This window comes from Lathyrus oleraceus, chromosome 3, assembly GCF_024323335.1.
Source record: "Lathyrus oleraceus cultivar Zhongwan6 chromosome 3, CAAS_Psat_ZW6_1.0, whole genome shotgun sequence".
In the NCBI taxonomy this organism is placed as follows: domain Eukaryota; kingdom Viridiplantae; phylum Streptophyta; class Magnoliopsida; order Fabales; family Fabaceae; genus Lathyrus; species Lathyrus oleraceus.
The window spans coordinates 450,878,397-450,893,471 of NC_066581.1; the positions used below are offsets into that span (position 1 = coordinate 450,878,397).

At 38.9% G+C, this 15,075-nt stretch overlaps 1 pseudogene; it reads left to right on the forward strand.

The window, feature by feature from the left end:
• The first annotated feature begins 11,714 nt into the window (after nucleotides 1-11,714).
• On the forward strand, nucleotides 11,715-11,814 carry LOC127133861 (uncharacterized; annotated as a pseudogene).
• Nucleotides 11,815-15,075: the final 3,261 nt, after the last annotated feature.

Sequence of the window (15,075 nt, forward strand, 5' to 3'; positions counted from 1 at the left end):
GAAATAAAAAATAAAACTTCATAACAATTGAAACGAAAATTAAAATATTATTTATGTTGGTGATTTTAGTATCATCAATGTATTTTTAGTAGTAATGTGATTTACTATAGGCCGATGCAATTATGCGTTAAAGCTTGGAAACGAGTTAGGGGTAGTGTGGAGTGCACGCTCGTCGAGTCAACGTATAATTGAATGCGAATAATTGAAACGGGGTTTCAACGTTCGAAATTTTCTTTTGAATTTCGAATCCTTTCCCAACCGACGTAACTGTTTCTGAACAGTTGCGTCTTTTCGGTTTCTGTTATTGATCTCCTATATAAGGAGTCATTTGACCTCAGTTTGTATACACATAACGAAACCAAACTTTCTCTCTACATTCCTGAACATTTCTCTTTGCTAGAAACAAATTATTCTTCAAGAATTATCCCCACAAAGATTTCGTGAACCCAGGCAAGAATAGGGTCAAAATACTTTGTTCGGAAAGTGTATGAACATGATTCTTCGAAGTTATCCAGGATTATCATACCCAATTTTCTAACAAACGAACAAAGTATTATCTGATAATCATGGCTGGAGGAAGCACCGTCAAGGAGATGACTACTGATCGCTCGACTGTGTGAGTCGAGAATGGGATACAAACTGCAAGTGCACAGTTCTATCGCGTAGTTTTAAAAGATATCGATCCCACAGGGACTTATGAATCGATATACCGTTATCTAAGGTTACTACGTAAATCTAAGGTGAAAATGTTTGATTGTTTGGGGAAAAACTAAGAGCTAAACTAAGATCTAGATTAAATATTAATAAAACGGATATCGGTATGTAGTTCGTCACAACTAGGGAATCAAGTCTTTGTCGGTTTCTTGGTTTTAAAATAAATCGTTTCGGTTAACTTTATTGGTTAAAGGTTTTATCTCAAACTCTCGCTCTGTTGAATAAACCATGATTTTATATTAATGTAGCTGTCACTTATAATTAAGTCAAAAATCATATTTTGAAAACAATAAAGTTGCAGAAACTCTTTTTAAGAAAATACTGACCGTTTTAAACACCCTTATCTCAAACTCTCGCTCTGTTGACTTAAGTTATATAATTAAATCCAAATGCTTAACTCTCGTCCTCACATTCAATCTTTAAAAATACTTTTTGAAAAAGGTCAGAATTTAATTAACTCTAAAACTTGCTCTCGCCCTGATCTAGAATTAATGCCTAACTTACACTGTCCAGTTAAAACCTCAAACTCTCGCTCTATTGATTTTAACTTCTTTATGTCCTTTACTTTTGTAAAAAATCTTGTTATTAAACCTGTAAGTTGAGACCGTAAAAAGATTGATTTTAATTTTAAGTTTAGATAGACCGACTCAGTCTTGATCCCTTATTCTGCTTACTTTACATACCGATACCTAGGCGAATTAGCCAGACATGCTAAATAAACAAGAATACATATCATGCATAAACAGACTCATTCCAGGCAGATAATATAGATAAATAATAAAACAAAATATTAAATAATGATTAAAGAACCTGAATGCGTAATACAATAGTCTTGAACACTCCACCACAAGCCGGTAGGATTTGTTCTTCGATTCTTCAATTAAACAATAAATTAAACCAAGGAAATAAAACTAGAATCTAACGTAAGGTTAGATCCGATAAAAAGTTGCACAATAGTTTCCGGTGTAGAAACTATTATGCGAAAAATATCTAAATGCTAAAAAGGGAAAGGTAAATTGCAAGGGAAAAAGAATGTAGAACTTGCAAAAGAAATAAATAAAATAAACAATCTTAAGTTGCTGGAAAAGAAAATTAAGCAAAAGCGTGAAAAGAAAATTGGCAGAGCTTCGGAAATATGAGCGTGGAAAAACCGGAGCCGAGGAACTTCCCAATTAGCTGCTATTTATACAGCTGCTGGTGTAACTGCTTTCCAAGGGTTTCCGTATGCGCGGTCTTTTCGTTCCGAGGGTTAAGCGTGCGTGGAAATAGCTTTCAACGTGGTCAGTTGAGTTCCTAACGCCAAAAATATAGGGGGATGGTGTGACGTCCGTCACACCATGTGTGACGCTCGTCACAAGAGTGTGCTTAGTGTGACGCTCGTCACAACCTTTGTGACGCCCGTCACAGGCATAACGTGCGCTTTCTTTGGGCTGGGCTTGGTCTTTGTTATTTGTTTCCTTTTTATTCCTTTTTACACCTCCTTTTCTTCCCTTTTTTCACTTTTGCTTCAAAATGGATGCCTGACATAAATAGAAAGGAAATACCGCATAATATCTGATAAAATGAGATAAATTAAAGTAAATGATAATAAAATCTAATTGAATTAAGTCCTAAAATGTGATATAATTTCATGTTATCAAACTCCCTCATACTTAGATCTTTGCTTGTCCTCAAGCAAAATACAGTATAGAAATCGTTTTAAAATTTTAGCCAGATGAAATTTCAAAATACACATCAATTCGTAATAGGTTGCAAGTGGATTTTGTTTAGAAGCAACTTGAGTTTAATCTTGACATTAACAACTACCGTTACAACTCAGATAACTCTACCTTATGCAAATCAGTTCAAGTACTGCCATTATAGCTATCCTAGTTCCTTTACTTTTATTTCACCCCCGCTTTCATTCTAGCGAAATCACATTAAGCCCTTTATCTTTTCGCGCACATAGTGGAGTAACCGGTTAGTGATTATGATCCGCTTTTAGCTAGAAGTTCTGGTACATAAGTCGGATAACTTCGTTATTCAGTCCATTGCAAATTGTGGGGGATCGAACCGTAGTCCGCCCTACCGAGTTCAGTACCAGATACCTACTGAACCAACTCATAATGGATTTTTCATATTGTGTTTTTGCATGATCTGCAACCTTTAGATTAAATGATCTGGTAAGGATCACCTAATTTAATCAGTGTATTTCCTGATATATTCATATATTTTATGTTACTTTGGGGATCATTCACTTATATTCATCGGCTCTCCACGTAGTTTGCTATTAAGATGGTGCTGACTTCTCGTATAAACTACTCGGGGTTACTATAAAACTAAAAGTTCAAGGGATTGGTATAATGGGTACTTATCCTGATCTAACATGTTGAGGTTCTCAGAGCGTTGTTATGGTAATGATTTTTTGTCTTGATTTCACTCAAGTTTTATGAGGTAAGCAACCTTTATACTTATTGGGTGTGTTAAAAAAAAAATTTTGTTTGTTATGGCTCAAGAAAATTGAGGGAATAGATAATAGAAATTTTCACACTCGGACTTAACTTAAAATTTTTCTATATTATAATAATTTTTTTTTTTTTTTAATGATTAAAGGGAAATAACAATGAAAGGGAAAATAACATACTTGAAAAAAATGGAAATAGGAAGAACAAGTTTTCCCCCCCATACTTAAATTAAACATTGTCCCCAATGTTTTAAGGAAATGAAATACAATATGGAAAGGAAAAAAAACTACAACTAAGGTTGTCTTCCGCCTCTGGTTCTTGGACCTGGTGATTTCTGACGTAAGTCTAAGTTGTCGAACCTGCTGAACAACTCAGTAAACCGCTGGTCAGTTATGGCATTCCTAGCATCCTGTTGTTGTTGCATTTGATGCATCATCTGCAGCATTTCGACATTCTGTGCATGCATGCCATCGATAGCATCCATAATGTCGTCGTTGGTTGCAGGCCTTCTTCGTCGACGACGTTGGGAGGATGGGCCAGTTGTATTGCCGGAAGGGTTGAGCGGGACGGACTGTTGTGTAGGCGGATGATCACCTTGTTCCATTTCTTCAAACTCATCTGTTTGCGGGTTTGTTTGTAAAGGCTCGGTGGTTTCAGGAGCGTTTAGATCATAGAGGTGGCGGTCGGGGTTTGTGACATCAGTGAGGGCAGTATTTGGTAGAACAACGCTTGGGACTGCCTGGTTGTTCACCATGAGATAATATCCTCCGCCTACTCTGTTCTTAATCAAGCGGCTGGATCGACAGTAGCTGGTGTCCATAGATAGGGGAGGTAGGGATTCTAAAGTTTGGAGTTTATCTCCTAGGTGTAGGCCAAGTGCGATGGTGGTTATTAAGCCACCAATTATAAAAGGTTGCCTGCCTCTAGCACATAAGGTGCGGATATGATGAAAGAGAAAGGAGGCGGCGTTTACCTGAGTATCTGGTTCGAAGACGCACTGGAGGAAAAATAGTTCCTTTGAGTTGACCTTGCTGTTGTTTGGCCTTCCAAAAATTGTGCTTTGCAAGATGCGGATAAAGTACCGGATAGTGGGGTTATGTATATGGGAGAGAAGGAGCTCTTCCCAGTTGTAGGTTTCTATACCGGAAATTTTCTTAAAAAGGCCGAAAACACCAACTGTGTTCCAGTTTGAGGTTGGAGGGATTCTGGCGTGCAGCAGACCTTCTGTGGGAAATTGTAGCATGGTACTCAATTGGTTTTGGGTTAGAGAGTACTCGGTGTTAAACATACGGAAGGTTGCCGTACCGGTTAGAAATTCGTCTTCACCGGCGGGGGTGGTGTAGTCGTAGGAACTTAAGAATTCTAAGGTTAGGGATGGGTAGGTGGGTTGATTATGGGTGCAAAGGAAGGTTAAGTTGGCTTGACGGAGCATCCATTTGATACCTTGGAGTAAGCCTAATTGTTGTAAACAAGGTAAATCGGGGTACCTGGTGGAAACGACGCCTCGCTGTTGGAAACGCTCGAATTGCTCCCTCTGATAATCGTCATCTACGGATCGGAAGATGATATTTCCGAAATTCTGATTTCCCGCCATTGTGATGAATTTTTGAAGGGATGATTTGGAAAGAAAAAGAAGTGTATTTGATAGGAGAGAATTGTTTTGTGGTGAATGAAGGAAGGTTTGGTGGGTATTTATAGGAGAAGAATTTGGGAGGTGGAAAGAAAAAGTGGTTGAAAAGTAATTAAGTGTGGTTAAATGAAAAATGAATGGGGAAGGTAAAAAGTTAAAGGTGTAACGTTCGTCTCCAACGGCTCCTTAACGTTCACTAGTCTGAGGAGTGTTACGCTCGTCACAGGGGTGTGACGCTCGTAACAGGCACTAAGCGTGCCGTCCGTTATGGATAGTGTGACGCTCGTCACACTTCCTTTTTGGAAAGGCTTAGTGGCGCTTCACAGAATTACTTTGGTAGCGTATTTTAATGTTTTGTTTTGTTTATGATCAGTTTAGTCTGCAATTTAATTTATTGTGCACGCTTAATTGCTTTGTGTAATAATTAATTCATAGGTAACAACAATAGAGCATAATAGCTATTGCATAATAAAATTAACTAAACAGCTTCAATAAAAATGATCATAATGTAATACAGGAAAAGAAAACAATGAAATGAAATAGAAATAACATGAATTCAAATAACATTAATAAATAATCTAACTTAAAACTAAATAACTTAGGAAAATAACTAAATTCTATCCCTCTGTACGATCTCTGGCCGGAGGAGCAAAAGAGTTAACATGATGTAGCAATTCGTGAAACTGATTCGTCATACTGCTCATGTATCCTAGGACTTCGTCTCTCATGTTAGTAAATTCTCCTCTGAGGGCGTCTTGTTCTGACATCAAAGCTTCAATAGCGGTGTTATAATCAGTTCCGGGCATATGATGTCGGAGGTCAGGTATGGCTGATTCTTCGGTCGGAACAGGCTGAGGAGGAGGGTCAATATCATGATAGCCGGATGGTGTCTGAGGGTCAGATTCAGCATGAGATATCTGGTCAACATAATTCTCATAGTCATCACAAATCTCATAATCCTGGATGGATTCAGTGGATCCAGCAGGAGTTGGGGTTTCATTCAGGTTATAGAGCCAGTTCCTTTGGTTATGAACACTAGTCCTAGGATCGGGCATGGTGAATAGGCAGAGAACCTGGTTATCAATAATAAGCTCAAACTCATCAGACCCTAGGTTTGCTATAAACATAGTGTTGAAGAGGAAAGGTATACTCATAGTAGTAATGCCACAAAAAGGGCTAAGGTCAAGCATAGGCTGACGTAATCCAATAGCATTACCTATCATAGTTATCAAACCGCCTATTCTAATGGGTGCTCGCTCATCCTGGATAAGGTGGTCCAAATTAGCTAACATAAAAGTGGCACCGTTTACTGGACGGTTCTGGGAAGCACAAAATATGATGAAAAGTTCATCACGTGAAACTGAAGTACTGTTTGGCTTCCTCCCAAATAAAGTGTGGGTCAGGATCTTATGGAAGTAGCGAAAAGCCGGGTTGTGTATGTTTCCAGAGAGAAACTCATGTTCTTCGGGCTCATCATTTCCAGTCAGCTTACCCCAAAAGTGTTCAAGCTCTCTATATTCAAAAAGTTCTTCCTGGCTTACAGTGAATGTATCAAAGGAGGTAGGAAAACCCAAAAGGTTGGTGAAGTCTCTAATATTAAATTGGTACTCCATATTGAACATTCTGAACTGGATAAAACCTCTGCTAATTCCTTTTCCATGGCTGGGTAGATAGATTAGTGAACTAAGGAATTCTAGTGTGAGTCTCCGGTAGGTGGTGAAATGTCTCAGGATAGGGGATGTCTCCCATCCTATCTGATTCAGCAAATACAGGACACTCTGTCTCAGTCCAAGGGCAGTCATAGCCCAATCATCAGCATATAAACTAGGTAGCATCTCTCTAGCGGCTAGTTCTTCAAACTTTTGCTTCTGAGCCATTCCTCTGAACTTGATACCCATACGATCAAAATGTCCCATCTGGTTAGTGTTAGCTAGAGAAAAGAAAACATGAGTTTAAGTCAGGATTTGGCCAAATGCCGAAAGAAGAAAAGATTATTATTATTATTTATTTATTTTCTTTTTGAATAAATCAAGAATGAATACTAAATAGAAATTAAAAGAATAATTAAGAAAGAAAATAGGGATATGATAATAATAGAATAATAAAATAACAAATTAGTTTGTGGGTTGTCTCCCACTAAGCGCTTTGTTTAAATGTCGCAAGCTCGACAAAGAAACTGTTAAATATAATCTATAGATCCTGGGGGCGTTTCGTCTAAGTGTAGAATTTGCGAATCCTCGTTGGTTTCCGCATAGTGATAGTGTTTCAGACGTTGCCCGTTTACGGTGAATGGTTCTGTAGATTGTCCTTTTATTTCTACCGCTCCACTGGGAAAGATTTTAGTGATATGAAAAGGCCCTGACCATCTGGATCGTAGTTTTCCCGGGAATAACTTTAGTCTAGAGTTAAATAAAAGTACTGCGTCGCCTTGCTTGAAGATTTTCCTTGATATACGCTTGTCATGCCATTGTTTTGTTCTTTCTTTATAGATTCTGGCATTTTCATAGGCGTCTCTTCGGAGTTCCTCTAATTCATTTATGTCAAGGATTCTCTTTTCACCGGCGGCTTTATAATTCAAATTTAGATTTCTAATAGCCCAATAGGCTTTATGTTCTAATTCTACCGGGAGGTGACAGGATTTTCCATAAATGAGCTTAAATGGGGTCGTCCCTATGGGGGTTTTATAAGCAGTTCGGTATGCCCACAAAGCTTCTGGTAATTTCAATGACCAATCTTTCCTTGAAGTGGCTACCGTTTTTTCTAGTATTTGCTTGATTTCCCTGTTAGACACTTCCACTTGTCCACTGGTTTGAGGGTGGTAAGGTGTCGCTATCCTATGTCTTACTCCGTATTTAAGTAGTAGTTTTTCGAGTACCTTGGATATAAAGTGCGATCCACCATCACTGACTACTATTCTTGGGATGCCAAATCTCGGAAATATTATATTCTTAAAGAGTCTAGTTACTACTCGGGTGTCATTTGTTGGAGAAGCTATAGCTTCGATCCACTTTGATACGTAGTCAACTGCCACGAGTATGTATTTGTTACCGAAAGAGGATGGGAAAGGTCCCATGAAGTCTATCCCCCACACGTCAAAAATCTCTACTTCCAAAATACCTTTTTGTGGCATCTCGTCACGTCTAGATATGTTTCCCGTGCGTTGACATCTGTCACACTCCTTAATAGCCACATGTACGTCCTTCCATATAGTTGGCCAATAAAAGCCAGCTTGTAGGATTTTAGAGCAGGTCTTGGATGTACTTGTGTGTCCATCATAAGGCGCGGAGTGACAGTGTTGGATTATATTTTCTACCTCTTCTTCGGGTATACATCGACGGAAAATACCATCGGGGCCTCTTTTGAAAAGTAAGGGATCATCCCAGTAATAGTGTTTTATGTCGTGGAAGAATCGTTTCTTCTGCTGGTAAGATAAAGTAGGTGGGACTATTCCGGCAGCTAAATAATTGACGAGATCAGCGTACCACGGTGTGGCAGATATAGCTAAGGTGGTTTCTACTTGCATGTCGGAGTTGTTCTCTTCCAAAGTAGCTATAAGTTTGTCGTACGAGAAATCATCATTAATTGATGTTCGTTCCGGTTCAAGGTTCTCAAGTCTAGAGAGGTGGTCTGCTACTACGTTTTCAGTTCCTTTCTTGTCCTTGATTTCTAAGTCGAATTCTTGTAGTAACAAGATCCATCTTAGGAGTCTAGGTTTAGCATCCTTTTTTGTTAGAAGGTACCTGATAGCAGCGTGATCAGTGTAGACTATTATTTTGGCTCCTACCAAGTAAGAACGAAATTTATCCAGCGCAAATACCACCGCTAGGAGTTCTTTCTCGGTAGTGGCGTAATTCATTTGCGCTTCATCCAGGGTTCTGCTAGCGTAATATATAACGTGAAGCTTTTTATCCTTCCTTTGTCCTAAAACAGCACCTACAGCATAATCACTGGCATCGCACATTATTTCGAATGGCTCATTCCAGTCTGGTGTCTGCATAATGGGTGCGGAGATCAATGCTTGTTTAAGAGTTTGAAATGCTTTTAAACAGTTATCGTCGAATATGAATTCAGCATCTTTCATCAACAGTCCGGTTAAGGGTTTAGTTATCTTAGAGAAGTCTTTGATGAATCGTCGGTAAAAACCGGCGTGTCCTAAAAAGCTTCGTACTTCTCTCACGGTTCTTGGGGGTTGAAGATTTTCGATTACCTCTATTTTGGCTTTGTCTACTTCAATTCCTCTGTTCGAGATGATGTGTCCTAAAACAATTCCTTCTTGTACCATAAAGTGGCACTTTTCCCAATTAAGTACTAAGTTTACTTTTACACATCGCTCAAGAACTCTTTCTAGGTTTTCAAGGCATTCTTCGAAACTTTGTCCGTATACAGAAAAGTCATCCATAAATACTTCCATGATGTTTTCGAGAAAGTCGGCGAATATTGCCATCATGCATCTTTGAAAGGTTGCAGGGGCATTACACAGACCAAACGGCATTCGTCTATAAGCGAAGGTACCAAAAGGGCATGTGAACGTTGTCTTTTCTTGGTCATCAGGGTGAATTGGTATTTGAAAGAAGCCTGAATAACCGTCTAAATAACAGAAATGTGAATGTTTTGCTAATCGTTCTAACATTTGGTCAATGAATGGTAAAGGGAAATGATCTTTTCGGGTTGCTTTGTTTAGTTTCCTATAATCAATGCACATTCTCCATCCCGATTCGATTCGTTTAGTTATAGTTTCTCCTTTTTCGTTTTCAATAACGGTTATGCCTCCTTTCTTTGGTACAACGTGTACAGGACTAACCCATTTGCTATCAGATATAGGATATATAATACCTGCTTCCAATAACTTGGTTATTTCTTTCTTTACTACCTCACTTAGGATCGGATTTAGTCTTCTCTGGTGTTCCCTAGAGGTTTTACCGTCTTCTTCCAACATGATGCGGTGCATACAAATAGAAGGGCTTATTCCTTTAAGATCGGTGATGTGGTATCCTAGTGCGGTAGGGTATTTCCTTAAGATATGTAAGAGTTTTTCTGTTTCGAGTCTTCCTAGATCTGCATTAACTATCACAGGTCGTTCAAGTTCTAAGTCTAGGAATTCATATCTCAGATTTTTGGGAAGTGTTTTCAAATCAGGGGTTGGTTTGTTAAGACACTGTGTAGGGTCCGGTGTTATTGCTAAGCATTGTTTAGATTTGTCCTCTAAAAGATAGTCTGATGATTTGTCTTCTCCTAACTCTGCTTCTTTTATGCATTCATCGATGATATCCATGAAGTAACATGTATCTTCTATTGCAGGTGCTTTCAAGAATTGGGAAAGAATGAATTCAATTTTCTCTTCACCTACTTCGAAGGTGAGTCGTCCTCGTTTTACGTCTATGATTGCACCGGCAGTTGCTAAGAACGGTCTTCCTAGTATAATAGGTGTAATATCATCTTCTCTAATGTCCATAATTGTGAAGTCAGTGGGAATGTAAAACTGACCTATGCGTACGGGAACGTTTTCAAGGATTCCTACAGGATATTTGATGGAACGATCTGCTAATTGCACAGACATTTTGGTTGGTCTTAATTCTCCCATTTCCAGTTTCTTACATATGGATAAAGGCATAACGCTAATTCCGGCTCCTAAATCGCATAAAGCTTTGTCGATGACAAATTTTCCTATGTGACAGGGTATAGAGAAACTACCCGGATCCTTGAGTTTAGGAGGCATGTTTTGGATTATAGCGCTACATTCGGCAGGGAGTGTAACGGTTTCGCTATCCTCAAGTTTCCTCTTATTAGAAAGAATTTCTTTTAATAATTTAGCATATGAGGGCATCTGCGTAATAGCTTCGGTGAACGGAATTGTAACGTTTAATTGTTTAAGGAGATCAACAAATTTTCTAAATTGGCTCGCATCTTTGGTTTTAACAAGCCTTTGAGGGTAAGGTATAGGTGGTTTGTAAGGTGGTGGAGGTACATAAGGTTCCTTCTTTTCTAGGGTTTCCTTATTACTCTCTTCCTTTTCCTTAGGTTCACTTTCCTCAGTTGATTTCTTAGGGTTTTGGTTTTCTATCCTTGGATCAGACGGTCCTTCCACTTCCGTTCCACTTCTTAATATAATTGCATGAGCTTGGCTTCTCGGATTAGGTTGGGGCTGTCCAGGGAATGTACCAGTTGGGGCAGCAGTAGGTGCTTGTTGTTGAGCTACTTGAGATATTTGTGTTTCCAGCATTTTGTTATGGGTAGCCAAGGCATCTACTTTGCTTGCTAGTTGTTTAAGTTGTTCGCCAGTATGTATGTTCTGGTTCAAGAAATCTTTATTGGTTTGTTGCTGGGAAGCTATAAAGTTTTCCATCATGACTTCCAAGTTGGATTTTCTAGGGGTATTATTGTTAGGATTCGGTTTCTGATATCCCGGAGGTATAGATGGGGCTTGATTTGGAGACTGTCCAGGTGCATATAAAGCATTATTACTCTTATATGAAAAGTTCGGATGGTTCTTCCAATTTGGGTTATAGGTATTCGAATAGGGGCTTCCTTGAGCATAGTTTACTTGCTCTGCTTGGATTCCAGTCAAGAGTTGACATTCCGCAGGAGTGTGGCCTTGGATTCCACAGACCTCGCAATTCTGAGTTATAGCAACCACGGCGGCTGGAGGTGATACGTTTAAACTTTCAATTTTCTGGACCAAAGCATCCACTTTTGCATTAACGTGATCAAGGTTACTTATCTCGTACATGCCAGTTTTCGGTTGAGGTTTTTCCACCGTTGTTCGTTCGGTTCCCCACTGATAGTGGTTTTGGGCCATGCTCTCGATAAGCTGGTAAGCATCAGCATAAGGTTTGTTCATTAGTGCACCACCTGCAGCGGCGTCTATTGTTAACCTTGTGTTGTATAAGAGACCATTATAAAATGTGTGAATTACTAACCAGTCTTCCAAACCATGGTGTGGGCAAAGTCTCATCATGTCTTTGTATCTTTCCCATGCTTCGAAAAGAGACTCGTTGTCTTTCTGTTTAAATCCGTTTATCTGGGCTCTTAACATAGCTGTTTTGCTTGGCGGAAAATATCGGGCAAGAAAAACTTTCTTCAACTCGTTCCATGTGGTGACTGAGTTGGAAGGAAGAGATTGAAGCCATCTTCTAGCGCTATCTCTTAATGAGAAAGGAAAAAGACGAAGTCGAATTGCCTCTGAAGTGACACCATTAGCTTTAACAGTATCAGCGTATTGAACAAATACGGATAAATGAAGGTTTGGATCTTCGGTAAGATTTCCAGAGAATTGGTTCTGTTGCACAGCCTGCAACAGCGAAGGTTTTAGTTCGAAGTTGTTTGCTTCGATTGCGGGCGGAGCAATACTTGAATGCGAATCATCTTGCGATGGAGCGGCGTAATCTCTAAGAGCACGAGCTGGTTCTGCCATCTCGGTTAAAGAAGGAAGATCTTTGAGATCAGGAAAGTCTATAGGAGGGAGATTGTTCGCAGCACGATATTCCCGAATTCGTCGTAAGACTCGGAGATATAGTTCGATATCGTTGATTCGTAAATAGAGCGGTTCGCCTTGTGAGCGAGTGCGTGGCATACAAATCAACGAAAGAAAGAATAGAAGAAAAAGAAACCTTAGTCTCTACAGCGTAACGGAAGAGTTACGATATCGATTGAATAAAAGTCCCCGGCAACGGCGCCAAAAACTTGATCGCTCGACTGTGTGAGTCGAGAATGGGATACAAACTGCAAGTGCACAGTTCTATCGCGTAGTTTTAAAAGATATCGATCCCACAGGGACTTATGAATCGATATACCGTTATCTAAGGTTACTACGTAAATCTAAGGTGAAAATGTTTGATTGTTTGGGGAAAAACTAAGAGCTAAACTAAGATCTAGATTAAATATTAATAAAACGGATATCGGTATGTAGTTCGTCACAACTAGGGAATCAAGTCTTTGTCGGTTTCTTGGTTTTAAAATAAATCGTTTCGGTTAACTTTATTGGTTAAAGGTTTTATCTCAAACTCTCGCTCTGTTGAATAAACCATGATTTTATATTAATGTAGCTGTCACTTATAATTAAGTCAAAAATCATATTTTGAAAACAATAAAGTTGCAGAAACTCTTTTTAAGAAAATACTGACCGTTTTAAACACCCTTATCTCAAACTCTCGCTCTGTTGACTTAAGTTATATAATTAAATCCAAATGCTTAACTCTCGTCCTCACATTCAATCTTTAAAAATACTTTTTGAAAAAGGTCAGAATTTAATTAACTCTAAAACTTGCTCTCGCCCTGATCTAGAATTAATGCCTAACTTACACTGTCCAGTTAAAACCTCAAACTCTCGCTCTATTGATTTTAACTTCTTTATGTCCTTTACTTTTGTAAAAAATCTTGTTATTAAACCTGTAAGTTGAGACCGTAAAAAGATTGATTTTAATTTTAAGTTTAGATAGACCGACTCAGTCTTGATCCCTTATTCTGCTTACTTTACATACCGATACCTAGGCGAATTAGCCAGACATGCTAAATAAACAAGAATACATATCATGCATAAACAGACTCATTCCAGGCAGATAATATAGATAAATAATAAAACAAAATATTAAATAATGATTAAAGAACCTGAATGCGTAATACAATAGTCTTGAACACTCCACCACAAGCCGGTAGGATTTGTTCTTCGATTCTTCAATTAAACAATAAATTAAACCAAGGAAATAAAACTAGAATCTAACGTAAGGTTAGATCCGATAAAAAGTTGCACAATAGTTTCCGGTGTAGAAACTATTATGCGAAAAATATCTAAATGCTAAAAAGGGAAAGGTAAATTGCAAGGGAAAAAGAATGTAGAACTTGCAAAAGAAATAAATAAAATAAACAATCTTAAGTTGCTGGAAAAGAAAATTAAGCAAAAGCGTGAAAAGAAAATTGGCAGAGCTTCGGCAATATGAGCGTGGAAAAACCGGAGCCGAGGAACTTCCCAATTAGCTGCTATTTATACAGCTGCTGGTGTAACTGCTTTCCAAGGGTTTCCGTATGCGCGGTCTTTTCGTTCCGAGGGTTAAGCGTGCGTGGAAATAGCTTTCAACGTGGTCAGTTGAGTTCCTAGCGCCAAAAATATAGGGGGATGGTGTGACGTCCGTCACACCATGTGTGACGCTCGTCACAAGAGTGTGCTTAGTGTGACGCTCGTCACAACCTTTGTGACGCCCGTCACAGGCATAACGTGCGCTTTCTTTGGGCTGGGCTTGGTCTTTGTTATTTGTTTCCTTTTTATTCCTTTTTACACCTCATTTTCTTCCCTTTTTTCACTTTTGCTTCAAAATGGATGCCTGACATAAATAGAAAGGAAATACCGCATAATATCTGATAAAATGAGATAAATTAAAGTAAATGATAATAAAATCTAATTGAATTAAGTCCTAAAATGTGATATAATTTCATGTTATCAACTACAAACTTCGGAAAATTGGACAAGTTTCAAGGACAAGACTTCAGGCGTTGGCAAAAGAAGATGCATTTCATGTTGACAACGTTGAAGGTGGTGCACGTTCTGTCTACACCGATTCTAGAACTTCTGGAGGAAGACACGGTTGAAAATCTGAGACGTAGATCAAAATGGGAGAACGACGACTACATATGCAGAGGGCACATTCTTAACGGTATGTCTGATCCCTTATTTGATATTTATCAAAACATAGAATCTGCAAAGGAATTGTGGGATTGTCTCGAATCCAAGTACATGGCAGAGGACTCATCCAGTAAAAAGTTCTTGGTAACCGATTTCAACAATTACAAAATGGTTGAATCGAGGTCTGTCATGGAACAATTCAATGAACTCCTCCGAATCCTTGGACAGTTCACACAACACGGATTGAAGATGGATGAAACAATATCTGTCTCAAGCATCATAGACAAGTTGCCTCCTTCGTGGAAGGATTTCAAACACAATCTGAAGCATGGAAAAGACGAATTGTCTTTGATCCAACTTGGAAGTCACTTGCGCATAGAAGAATCTCTAAGAGCGCAGGAGGATGACAAAGGAAAAGGCAAAGAAATTGCTGGACCCTCGGTTAATATGGTCGAAGAGGGTGGTAAGAACGGTAACAACAAAAACAAAGGAAAGAAGCGTGCTTTCAAGAACAATAAGGGCAGTTTCGGTGCTAACAAGAAACCAAAACTAGAATGCTGGAAGTGTGGCAAAACTGGCCACTTCAAGAAGGATTGTCGTTCCGGCAAAAAGCATGATAACGCGAATGCAAGTGGTTCAGGAAAGGGGTCTAAGGACCAATCCGAAAACCAAGG